Source organism: Nuphar pumila, chromosome 17 (assembly GCF_984573655.1).
Source record: "Nuphar pumila chromosome 17, dmNupPumi1.hap1.1, whole genome shotgun sequence".
Classification (NCBI taxonomy): Eukaryota; Viridiplantae; Streptophyta; class Magnoliopsida; order Nymphaeales; family Nymphaeaceae; genus Nuphar; species Nuphar pumila.
The window spans coordinates 71,234,152-71,245,153 of record NC_143265.1 but is presented as its reverse complement, the minus strand read 5'-3'; positions in this window follow the sequence as shown (position 1 = coordinate 71,245,153).

The window sequence follows — 11,002 nt, the reverse complement described above, 5'->3', positions numbered from 1 at the left end:
GAAATTTTTCTCTTGCTCACGCATCTTTTCTTTGGATCTAAGACTAGATGACATATTAATAAAAAAATCGAGTTCATCCCACATACCTTGTAAATCTCCCAAGTATTCAGTGAAATTTTAATTCTTCATTTTGTGATCACATACGTTTTGAGAAAGTTGATACATACGTGCAATATCATTCTTCTCACTATATAGATCTTTGATTGATCTCCAGATTTGCTCTGCTGTTTCAGAGAAGAGAAATCCTTGGGAAATCTTGGGCTCCATAGAGTTGAGCAACTAGGACATAACCAAGTGATTATTGGATCTCCATTCTTTGAAGGATGGATCACTTTCATCCAGTTTGGGCAGATCTCCGGTGATATACTCTAGCTTTGATTTGCCGCTCAGGTAAATCATTGCAGCTTTAGACCATGCCAAGTAATTACAAACATTCAACAAGACTGAAGTAATCTTGTTTGCAGGATTAAACTGCTCTTGCACAATGATTTTTTCAACCATTCGATTGTTGATTCTAGCACTTGACTCTTCAGTCATGACTACAATTGAGAAGCTAGCACGCGAATGGGCAAGGGACTACCAACCCTGCTTTGATACCATGTTGAAGAATAAGAAAAACAAGGAAAGAAGCAAATTGCGTGGTTCGGTCCAAGGACCTACGTCCATGAAGAAGATAGTGCAACAGTTGTGTTGGTGTTTTTCATTCATCTCTCATTTTTCATGTACAAGGATAAATAGTCTTCATAAAAGAGTACCACCGTGATTCACGATAGGTAGTTACAAGCCAACGAGGAAATATTATCTTCCTATTGAGAGAAGATAAGGGAAACAAACAAAAAAATCTTCAACAGCTGAATGACGTCACGACATGTTAGAAAGGAGATAAAGATGGAAACTTCCAATGCTCCAGCTACATTGCCAATCTAGAATGCATCTTTCAACATCGACTACATATTCTCTTGCTTTCTATTACATAATGGATTCACCTCTGGAGAAAACTCCATTGCTAGAGAACTTTGTAAAAGGAGACAATGCTTATAGGAATTCCAGATTCAAACTAATACCCTATATTTAAAGTATAAATTATTTTCAAGGGAAAAACTACTTGAAGGTAACACTCTACACCTCTTAAATAGTCATATATTCTACCATATTTAAATGGAAGTATTGCTACATTTGTTTTCAATCCTGATTTATAGGTAGTAGTCTTGCTCTCAACATTCAAAATTTTAATCACAATTATGACTTGTGTAGGTAATTGCAGGCTTTCTCTCGTTATCTCTTTTGTGCTATCCTCTCTGTTGGTGGTTGTCTTCTTTAATAGTGTCTTGGTTCTTTATAAAAAAAAATGGTCATTTTCTCCATATAATTGTTTTTTTATCACTCGACATTGCTTATCTTTGTCTATACAAAAATTCTATATTCTTCTTTTGTCTATATTTTGGTTAGCACTTGATTATTCGCTGAAGTGCTAGAAATTTACTTTTATATTTCACATTATCTTTAGACATTGAGGAAAAGCATAATGGGCAGCCATGGAGTGAGGCATTAGAAAGAAAAGACCTTAGACGTGTATCATCACAAACATCGACACAAGAATCTCTCTCTCAAAAATTTCAAAGTTTACGTAAAAATAGAATTGAAAGATAGTGTGGAAGTCACTTCCCTTAAGCCATGTGTATTGACCATAATTGAAGGTAAGATTTTGTGCATTCATTCATGTTTCCCTTGGAAGGTCATGTCCAACGTCATCTTCACTTAGATCAGAACTCTGCAGTTTTTTTAAAGATGAAAGTGGATTATATTTTTTATCTCCTGCAACCATATTATTGGTTCTAATTATATATTCATCATCAAGGATTTTGTTATTAATTTATGCAACACAAAGTGCATTTCATTTGATAATCACTGCAAATGAGTGTAATAAGCTCAACCTAACTATGGTATGTGTTAGTGGTCCTAAAAAATTGCTTGGTTAATTGACATTCATTTTGGCATTGATCTTTATATGTAAGTGTTTCAGAAACATGTGCTTAATGTTTCAAAAGGACATTAGCATGTCTTCTCTAGGAACTAAATAATAATCTATAATGTAGGTGTTACTTGCATAAACATGATATTTGGTGGCCCTGATATTAGTGATTGCTTGCATGGGATTGCTTTCAAAGCCAACGAGGGACATTTACATGACTATTCAAAATAAAAAACAAAGTGATATGCATATCATCTTATGCTTGGCATTTATATATATTTTTTAGCATTCTTAAGTAAAAAACTTGTGAAAAATAAAAACTATTATTTTTTTGTAGATTATTTAAACAGTAAGGAGATAGATTTGGATGAGTTAGAAGGGCAAAAGATACAAAAGGTTTGTATTGACTAAGACTTTTAGGGCATTTGTTTTTTTGGCTTTTTAAACGGGTACTGATTTTGCTTTTATACCTCAGCATTACAAGATATCGGGCCTGGAGCTGGGGATATCCTCACTTTCATATTCTATAACTTGTCGCATTGCTGGTAGAGATGCATTGTAAAGAAATTGAGGATTTTACCAGGTGAGGTTGCATAAGTTCTAGGCTCTTGGTTTGAACACAATCTTTGTGTAATGACAATGCTGAATAGGCAAGCATGACAAATGAATATTTAGTGATGTTATACATTTCCTTGGTTAGATGCTTGATGCTAAATTAATGCCACAAATTGAGGATCATATGATCATTTTCACTTTTCTAATTTCCTTTACACATAGTGGTAACTCTCCATAATCTATAACAGGTCAAGGCGGTCTAGCTCCTGCTTGTGAAACACTAGAGGACAATTCAATGTAGAAGTGGAAATTAAAAACAATAGACAATTTTCATCATTAATTAAGAGTAAAATCTTGAACCTATTTGGCCTTGAATCTTGTTCTTGGTTTGAAAATAGATTTTTCACCTATTTTTGAAGTTTCTAATAGATGTATTTAAACCTGATACACTTTGACTTGAGAGATGATAGCCCGTTCTTTCTCAATCTTTTGACTTAAATATATGGCTTTTCAACTTTTCAATGGTTTCATCACAATTGTAGAGTTAATCTGCTTCTTGTTCAAGACAAATGTTTCCTCATCTAAGATAAATGACTCTTTTCTCTCTGAAAATGGGTTGAAGTAGTGATTTTTTTTATTTTTAGGGGTTTATTTTTCTTGGACATGCATTTTCTATGCTATCAATTGTTGTTTTTTGTAAGCTGCATTTTTTTCACATCGTAGTTCATTTTGCCTGTCCACATATATATATATATATATATATATATATATATATATATATATATATATATATATATATATATATATATATATATTCCATGATTATGGCATCTTCATCCACACCTTGAACTATATTTTCTTTTATAGAAAGAAAGAAGAGATGGCCCCTCTCTCTCTGTGTATTTGATGTCCATGACACACATCCATACCTTGTGGCCTTCATCGCCAGACCAATTAAGGGTAATGAATGGTTTGCTTTATGTGTTGGTCAAACTTTGAAAGGATTTACATCTTGGGAAAATTTTGGTTTTTTGTTCAATTTGAGCTGTAGGGTTCTATTCTAATTAGGAGTCATCTTATGTTTGTAGGATCATTTGCGCTTTTTGTTAGTATGCCTCAACAAATTCCACAAACTATGAGTTTTTCTCGATAGAGCACAAACTATGATTTTTAGCTTTTGCATAGTGCTTCTTTTCTGCAGCCATCAATCATATGCTATTAGAGGGAAAAGATTTTTTGTATTTCTTTAAGGCTAGTTTTTTTTCTCAAGGAACACACGCTTAAGGTTTTTTTATTTTTTAGTCTTTTGTTGGCCATCAGAATTGGCGTTGTATGTGTTATAAGCTGGCATTTTGTTCAGCCATTAGTTTGAAAAATAACCTTTTATAATTATCTTTGTTAGAACTGTTTGGGAAATCAAGCAAATAACTGTGGTGGATCTGGCTTATGTCCAAGGTTCTCATTTTCAATTTTCCACTTATACTGACTGGAGGTATGGAATATTCTTTATGTATGGTACTCTCAAGAACTTTGGTGGTAACAATCCCAGTTCATATTCAGGTAAGGAACTCTTGGCATAAATGATCGATTGCTTTACCAAAAGAAGGTGAGGTACTCTTGCATTGATATATTAGCTGACAAGGCCCTCAGGGATCTTTGTATTTAGCCATGTAATTTAGCTGGACAGATGTATAGATTTTTTTGCTGAATTGTTGTACATATGACTTGAAATATGTAGAATATATGCCTAGTTGAGAAGAGACAGAATCTCCAACAATGTTGGCAAGAAGAGGATAAAAGTGGGGGAGTGTGGAAGGAGTCCCTCTGTGTGAAGTTGAGTGGGAGAACAAACTGCAAATGGGATAGGATGTGACAATGGACATCCAAGTGCCTATGTGTTTATGTGGTGTTAATCTTACCTGCAAATTTGAAACAACGATTTCTTGCAACATTTATGAATATTACTCTATGGACATTTAATAGTTATAGACTTCTAAGTATTCTGCTATAATCTGTTTTTGCACTTTTAAGTATGATCTCTAGTATTTCTGCTAATAGTTTACTTGTCAAGTCCTCAATCTGAGTTCCTGTTATTCCCATTCCCACCTTTTCTTAGCATTGTTGAATCTCTATATTCTATGACATTTTCTTGAGCATAGACAGAAACTAATGGACTGTTTTTTGCAAAATGGATCATGTGCAAATAAGGAAACATGAGGCATCTTTTTTATTATGTGCAGTCAACATTACTAGCCTATGGATCTGTTCTATTTTGTTCAATTTTTTCGCACTCAAATGATCCTATCTTGTCGTGTTTCTTATTCAACATACTTTCTGAAGGCAGACCAATTGCATAATGTTTTTTTTATGGTGAAAGATCTTTGTTGCCGCAGATCTGTGCTAGCATTAATTTTTTTGTTGGCGCATATCTGCACCAGCATTAAATTTTTGCTAGCGCAGAACTGTGCCAGCAAAGATCATTCACAAAATTAAAAGATCTTTACAGGTGTTGTTCTGCGCTAGTATGAAATTTTTTGTCTTTCATTTTTGTGAAAGATCTTTGCTGACGCAGTTATGCGCCAGCATTAACTTTTTGCTGGCGCTATTAGTGCGCCAACAAAAACTACATTTGCTGACGGTGTAAAGTTGGGCTAGTAAATGTATCCACGATGGTACTTTTGCTAGTGCTGATGCTGGCGCATTCGTGCGCGAGGAAAGGTTTTTGCTGGTGCTATTAGTGCGCCAACAAAAACTGTTTTTCTCGTGGTGGTAGAATAACCTAATTCTAACTTTAATAGTTTCTTCCTTGGCTTTTCACTAGTTTCAAAAGTGGTATAAGCTTGACTCTTAATTTTGTTTTTAAAATCAAAGTCGAGGAATGGTTTCAGTGAATGAATAAATGAACAAAGTTTTCTTGTCAGATTTGTCGCTTGGGAATAAATTAAAAACAAACCTAGCAATTCCAGGAATGACGGCACGTTGTCATGGATCTAGAAGCTTGGTGATTTGCCTTCCAAGTATATTTGGAGGTCGTTCACTCATCGCCTATGTCATACCTATCTTCATACCCTCCTTGGGATTTTAGTGATGCAAGTTGTTTTGATTAAATTAGACTCCACAGATGTGATCTACATCATTCATTTCTTGAAGATGGGCATTTAAGTTGCCCAAATCCAACTTGTGTGCAGGATTTTTTGGCGATTAAAAAATCAATGGTTGACAAAACACAAAATTTTGTGATTTAAAAAATAATAATTTTCATTTAAAAAAATATGATCCAAGGGTCATTTTTTTATTAAATCGGCCACCATGAATCCATCTATAGGGTCAGATATGTCAAAACTACCTGCATCATAAGATTTACGAGGGGAAGTTGGGGGATGACATAGGGGATGAGTGGAACCGCATTCATTTCGACATTTCTAGGGATGAGTTGGGTGTTCATATCATAGAAATGTTGAGATGGATGGTCATCCGAAGTGAAGTTACGTTGCATGATAGGCACCGCAACGATGCTGCATAAAATATGGCCTTATTTCTATAAGCAGATTCATCTATATTTAAGCTTTCAGTAGAAAAAAAAACACCTTTGTTCTTTTTTTTTGAAAGGCAAGCTGGGGTTAGGCCGACCTCTACCAGTTATACAGATATACCATTGGGTTTTGAATCTGCAACATCCCAACACAAGGTGACCTGCACTAGCTGTTCCTACCAGGCAAGCGGAGCCCCTGTTGGTAAAAAAAAAAACCTTTGTTCTTGATATTGATGAAATAAGCTCTAAACATAAAAGACAAAATGACACAAAATGCTTAATCACTGAAAGGAAGAGAATTTGAATACCTCCACATTTTCGGCAACTCTTTCTCTATAATATAAATTTTCAAGCTTCTTATAGGAATTCCAATAATAATCCTGGAAATTATGGATTTCCTGCAGCATGAAAATGACTGTTATGAACAACCCCAAAATAAAATATGTCTTGCTTTCCATCAATGCCACTAGCAGTAGGAATATGAATATTAATCAAGAACTTCTGCACCTAAGGTGGCAATCCAAATCCATCCCAAAGCGCTTGTCTTTTGTCAATTTCTTTTCTCCCCCACCCATGGATTATCTTTTTTTTTTTTTTTTCGACATAGAAAGCTGGGGTTAGGCAGACCCCTGCCAGTTATACAACTATACCATTGGGATTCGAACTTGCAATGTCCCAACAAAAGGTGACGTGCACTAACTGCTCCTACCAGACAAAGGGGAGCCCCCGTTGGTCACCCATGGATTATCTTGATGCTAGACCTAATGACTAAGTTTCAAGGCAAACCCTCTGCACGAGAATCATTGGTCTCAAATTGTCATGAATTCCGTGAAAAAGACCAGTGAACACTGACTGGTGGACCCATGGTGACATGTTGCATAGCCCAATGATACAGACCAAGACATTCATGAGCCACTTACAGCAAACGCCAATCTGCACATTAGAATATAGCCCCATGTATGTACAGTTGAGTATCAAGTTTGTGATCAGTGAATTGACACCTAGGTAGACAATTCCAATAATGTGATTGGCAGGTTCCTATATATTTTGAAATTTGTACCAATTACAACTTATTTGAAGTATTATTCTGCTACCAAGACAATGCTCCTTGGGGGCCTGTCATGTCAATTATTGAATCCATGTGAACATGGGAAATTGTGCTCAGTTTGTGCAGAGTACCCACATCATTCAAGGACATATTTGGAGGCATCTTGCAAATCTAGTTTCCATAAGGAATTTGGACATATTCAGTAATGATAGGGAGGATATGTCCAACTATGACACAGTGGCTTTCTAATGTATTTTGGCAACTTAGTTTAATCTTTTCTGTTGCTCCGTAAGCATATGATGCAAGGATTGAGTAACTTCTTGTGGCTCTGACATATTTGGAACGCTTTAACAGGAAGAAGATCAGGTCCAGAACTCGCCAATATGGGCCACAATGAAGTTGACTCGCCATGTGAGTCTGATCATGCTTGGTGATGTTGTATGGAGCCTCTTGTGGTGGGGATCTCACAGAGACATGTGAAGCTGATCAAGGGTAGGGTAAATGGCATTCAGTATGAATAATGATCAGACAGAAAAATATTCTTGTTTTTCAGGCAAGGTTAAGCAGATTACCTTTCTGCACTCGTTTTTTTTCTTTCGAACTTTTAAATAATTAATGGTATGTTAGAGGCATAGTTATTGGAAGCTTCTTCCTAGATGGAGAAGCTCGCTTTTGAAGCGGGAAACTCTTTGCTTCCTTGAAAGGAGGGAAAGTTTCCTTAAACGTAAACCTGCATCCGAAATATGGAAAACTTGATTTCCTTTAGTGGGAATCTCGTTTCCTAGATCGATTCTCTTTCTCTTTCTTAACGTTCCCCTCTATAGCTTCTTATCACTTCCCATTCAGATTGTTGCTCCTCCAAAAATGCAACATCATTTATAATATTCGGCAGTCTTCAAATAAACAGCTATTTTAAAAGATCATCTTACTTCCCGATTCATGAAAGCTAAGTGGTGCTGTCTCTGTAGTTCTCACTATTTTCTTTCATATTTAGTATGATAGGCGGGGATGAATGAAGAGATATTCTGTGGATTTGTCTGCTTTTCTTCAAAGAGTGTACCACCATTTTGGTTTAGACATCCCATTATGGGCCGAGAGCTGCCACCTTGACCATGGCCCTGTTTTGGTGTTCGTGATATAAAACTGCACCACTACCTTCTGCCCACCAGAGATAACTTTCCAGTGGCTTTGACCTTTTCTATTTCTATGTAATATGGAGAAAACTGTTATAGTTGGATGTCCCATATAGGCAGAGAGGTGTGACATTGATCATGGGCTAGAGTCGGTGTCTTCAGTGTAAAATTCAACAAGTATTCTCCCACTGCCTACCAGGGATAGTTTTCCAATGGCTTAGGCCTTGCATCAAACGATGTACATTCCGGGCATCACACTCTCGACCTTCTTCAACTTGAAAGCATAGGTCGAACCACCTAACTATAGCCTTGTAGGCCAATCATATACATGTGTTTCTTCCATAAATGGCTTCGACCTCATGGCAAGGGTATCCAACTCATGACATCAAGGTTGTTAAATGAGATGAGGCGAAGCGAGGCGTTGAGCATGTTATGAAGCGAGGCGTAAGCCTCGAGGCGTTGAAGCGTAAGCTTCATGATCAAAATAATAAAATATATAATATTAATAAAATAACACTAGTAAATGGTTTTTTAATATAAATATACATATATGAGTTTGTTATATACATATATGAGTTTGTTTGATGGTTGATTTAGTAAATATAAGGTTTTTGAAGGACTTGAAAAATAAATAGCTCCCAATTTTTTTAAATTATAACCTTGAATTTGTTTCCATCAAAAACGGCCTAAACAAAAAAAAAATCTTAGTGATGCATATAAATATTTTTTTCTTGGACATATCAAATGCATACATGCAATAGAACTATCATGAAACTATAGTTTTTCTGCAATGCACTTTTGCGCACATCTCTTACTTATATACAGGTATATGTAAATTTAAGTTAGTTATACTTATGCAAGTTTTTTAGTGGTTTACCACCACACAATTAATCAGGAGCTATTAATGCTATTGAAACTTACATTAAACATTTAGCTGAAATCATGGTGAGGGCAATCCAAACAGTGTTATATTTGAAATTATTTTAGATAATTATGTATTCAAAGCAATTCCAGAACGCTTCAGGTACTGAGGGTGCGCCTCAGTACCTTGAGCGTGCGCCTCGCCTGTGAGGCGTACGCTTCAAGTACTAAGGCGTACGCCTCTCACAACACTGCATGACATCCTTCTAACTTGAACGTCTTAACAAGCCCTAGCAAGGTATGCCGAGCCCTTTTGGACTGTTTCAGTGTTCCCTTGTCTTCACTCGATTACAAGGAAAATGTGTAAATATCTAGAGGATGCATAAAGAGTCTAATTAGGGGTGGCAATTGGGTCGGGTTGGCGGGTCAGCATACCTCAACACAAACTCGTCCTGTTTATTAAACGGGTTGGTTGTGGCAAACACGAACCCGACCCATTTATTAAACGGGTAACTCGACACGACACGGTTAACCCATTTAATAAACGGGTTGGGTGGGGTAAACGGGTTAGCTGGCGGGTTGGTGGGTCGGGTTCGGGTAAACAGGTTGGCGAGGATGAGGTCGAGGCCGGAGAGGCCGCCGAAGAGGGCGTTCACGGCAAAGGCGGTGGCGGCGGCGCTGGCCGCTCTCGAGTCGAGGCCACTGCCTAGAGGGAGCCCCTTCTCCAGTGAGACTAAGTTGCCGACGGATCGGACACCAAGGGCTCGGAGGGTTGCGATTGCTGCGATCCCCGCACAGTTGTGGAGTGGGTCGAGCGTGAGCCTGGGGGCGCCATGGACGGCGGCGATGTCCTCGTGCGAGTCCTTGTAGAAGTTGATCTCAGGGGAGCCACCAGCAAAGGCGTCGTGGACCAGGTGGTTCTGGCCGTGGGGGATGGTCAAGCCGCTCACCGAGAGGGTGAGCACACGAGGGATCCCGACGAGTATGGGCTCAAGAACAAGCCGAAGAGCGACCATCCATGGTGGTACAACGTATCTTCCGGTGGAAGCAAACAAAAAGGAGAAAAAGCTGCAAAACAAGACTAAGGATGAGATGAGCATTTATTTACTGCAGTGCAGGCAGAATAAATTAATGCCATGTCTTCTCAGGGCTTGTTTTGGTGTGTTTCTTTTTTTCTCCCTACATTTTTGGTTAATGGCAGATATGGTCTTTGGTGTTTATTAAATGGGTTGGTGGGTTGACATACCCCTAACACGAACCTGATTTGTTTAATAAACAGGTTAAGCGGGTCGACTCGTTTATGACACGAACCCGTTTAAGCCAAACCCGAACCCACCTAAGAAGCGGGTTGGCAGGTCGGGTCAAAAATTGCCACCCCTAAGTCTAATTGGGGAGTTATAGTTGAAAGATTCTTGGCCATACAAATTTCTCAACGTGGGAACTGTAACTTAATTGCTATAATTAAACCACAAGTTTGTTATTTTGCAAACTTGCACTAGACTCAGCACTGAGTGCAGCTACTAGACTGCCTTGCCAGGTCCAGGTCTAGATCCATATTCAGATTCGATGGTGTGTACCAACCCATCCTCAATGGATAAAGTTTCTTATATATTCTATGAACCTTACCCACACACATCTTGGACCAAAACTGGGGTTTTGGATTACAGAAGTGAAAATCAAGTAAGATTAAAGGTCACCAAGCTGCAAATTAACTAGTTATGTCTAGGCTCAACACTTGATTTCTCATTCAGATGGGTCTACAAGTAAAGCTCCAGGGATCTCCAATATCAGATGTCCAAGCAATGCATGGAGAAGATGAAAGCAAAAGTAGTAAAGATTTAGAGAAAGAAAAAGCATGAATAGGCCCAGGCCACAAAGAAAAACCGTAGGCATAGATTCAA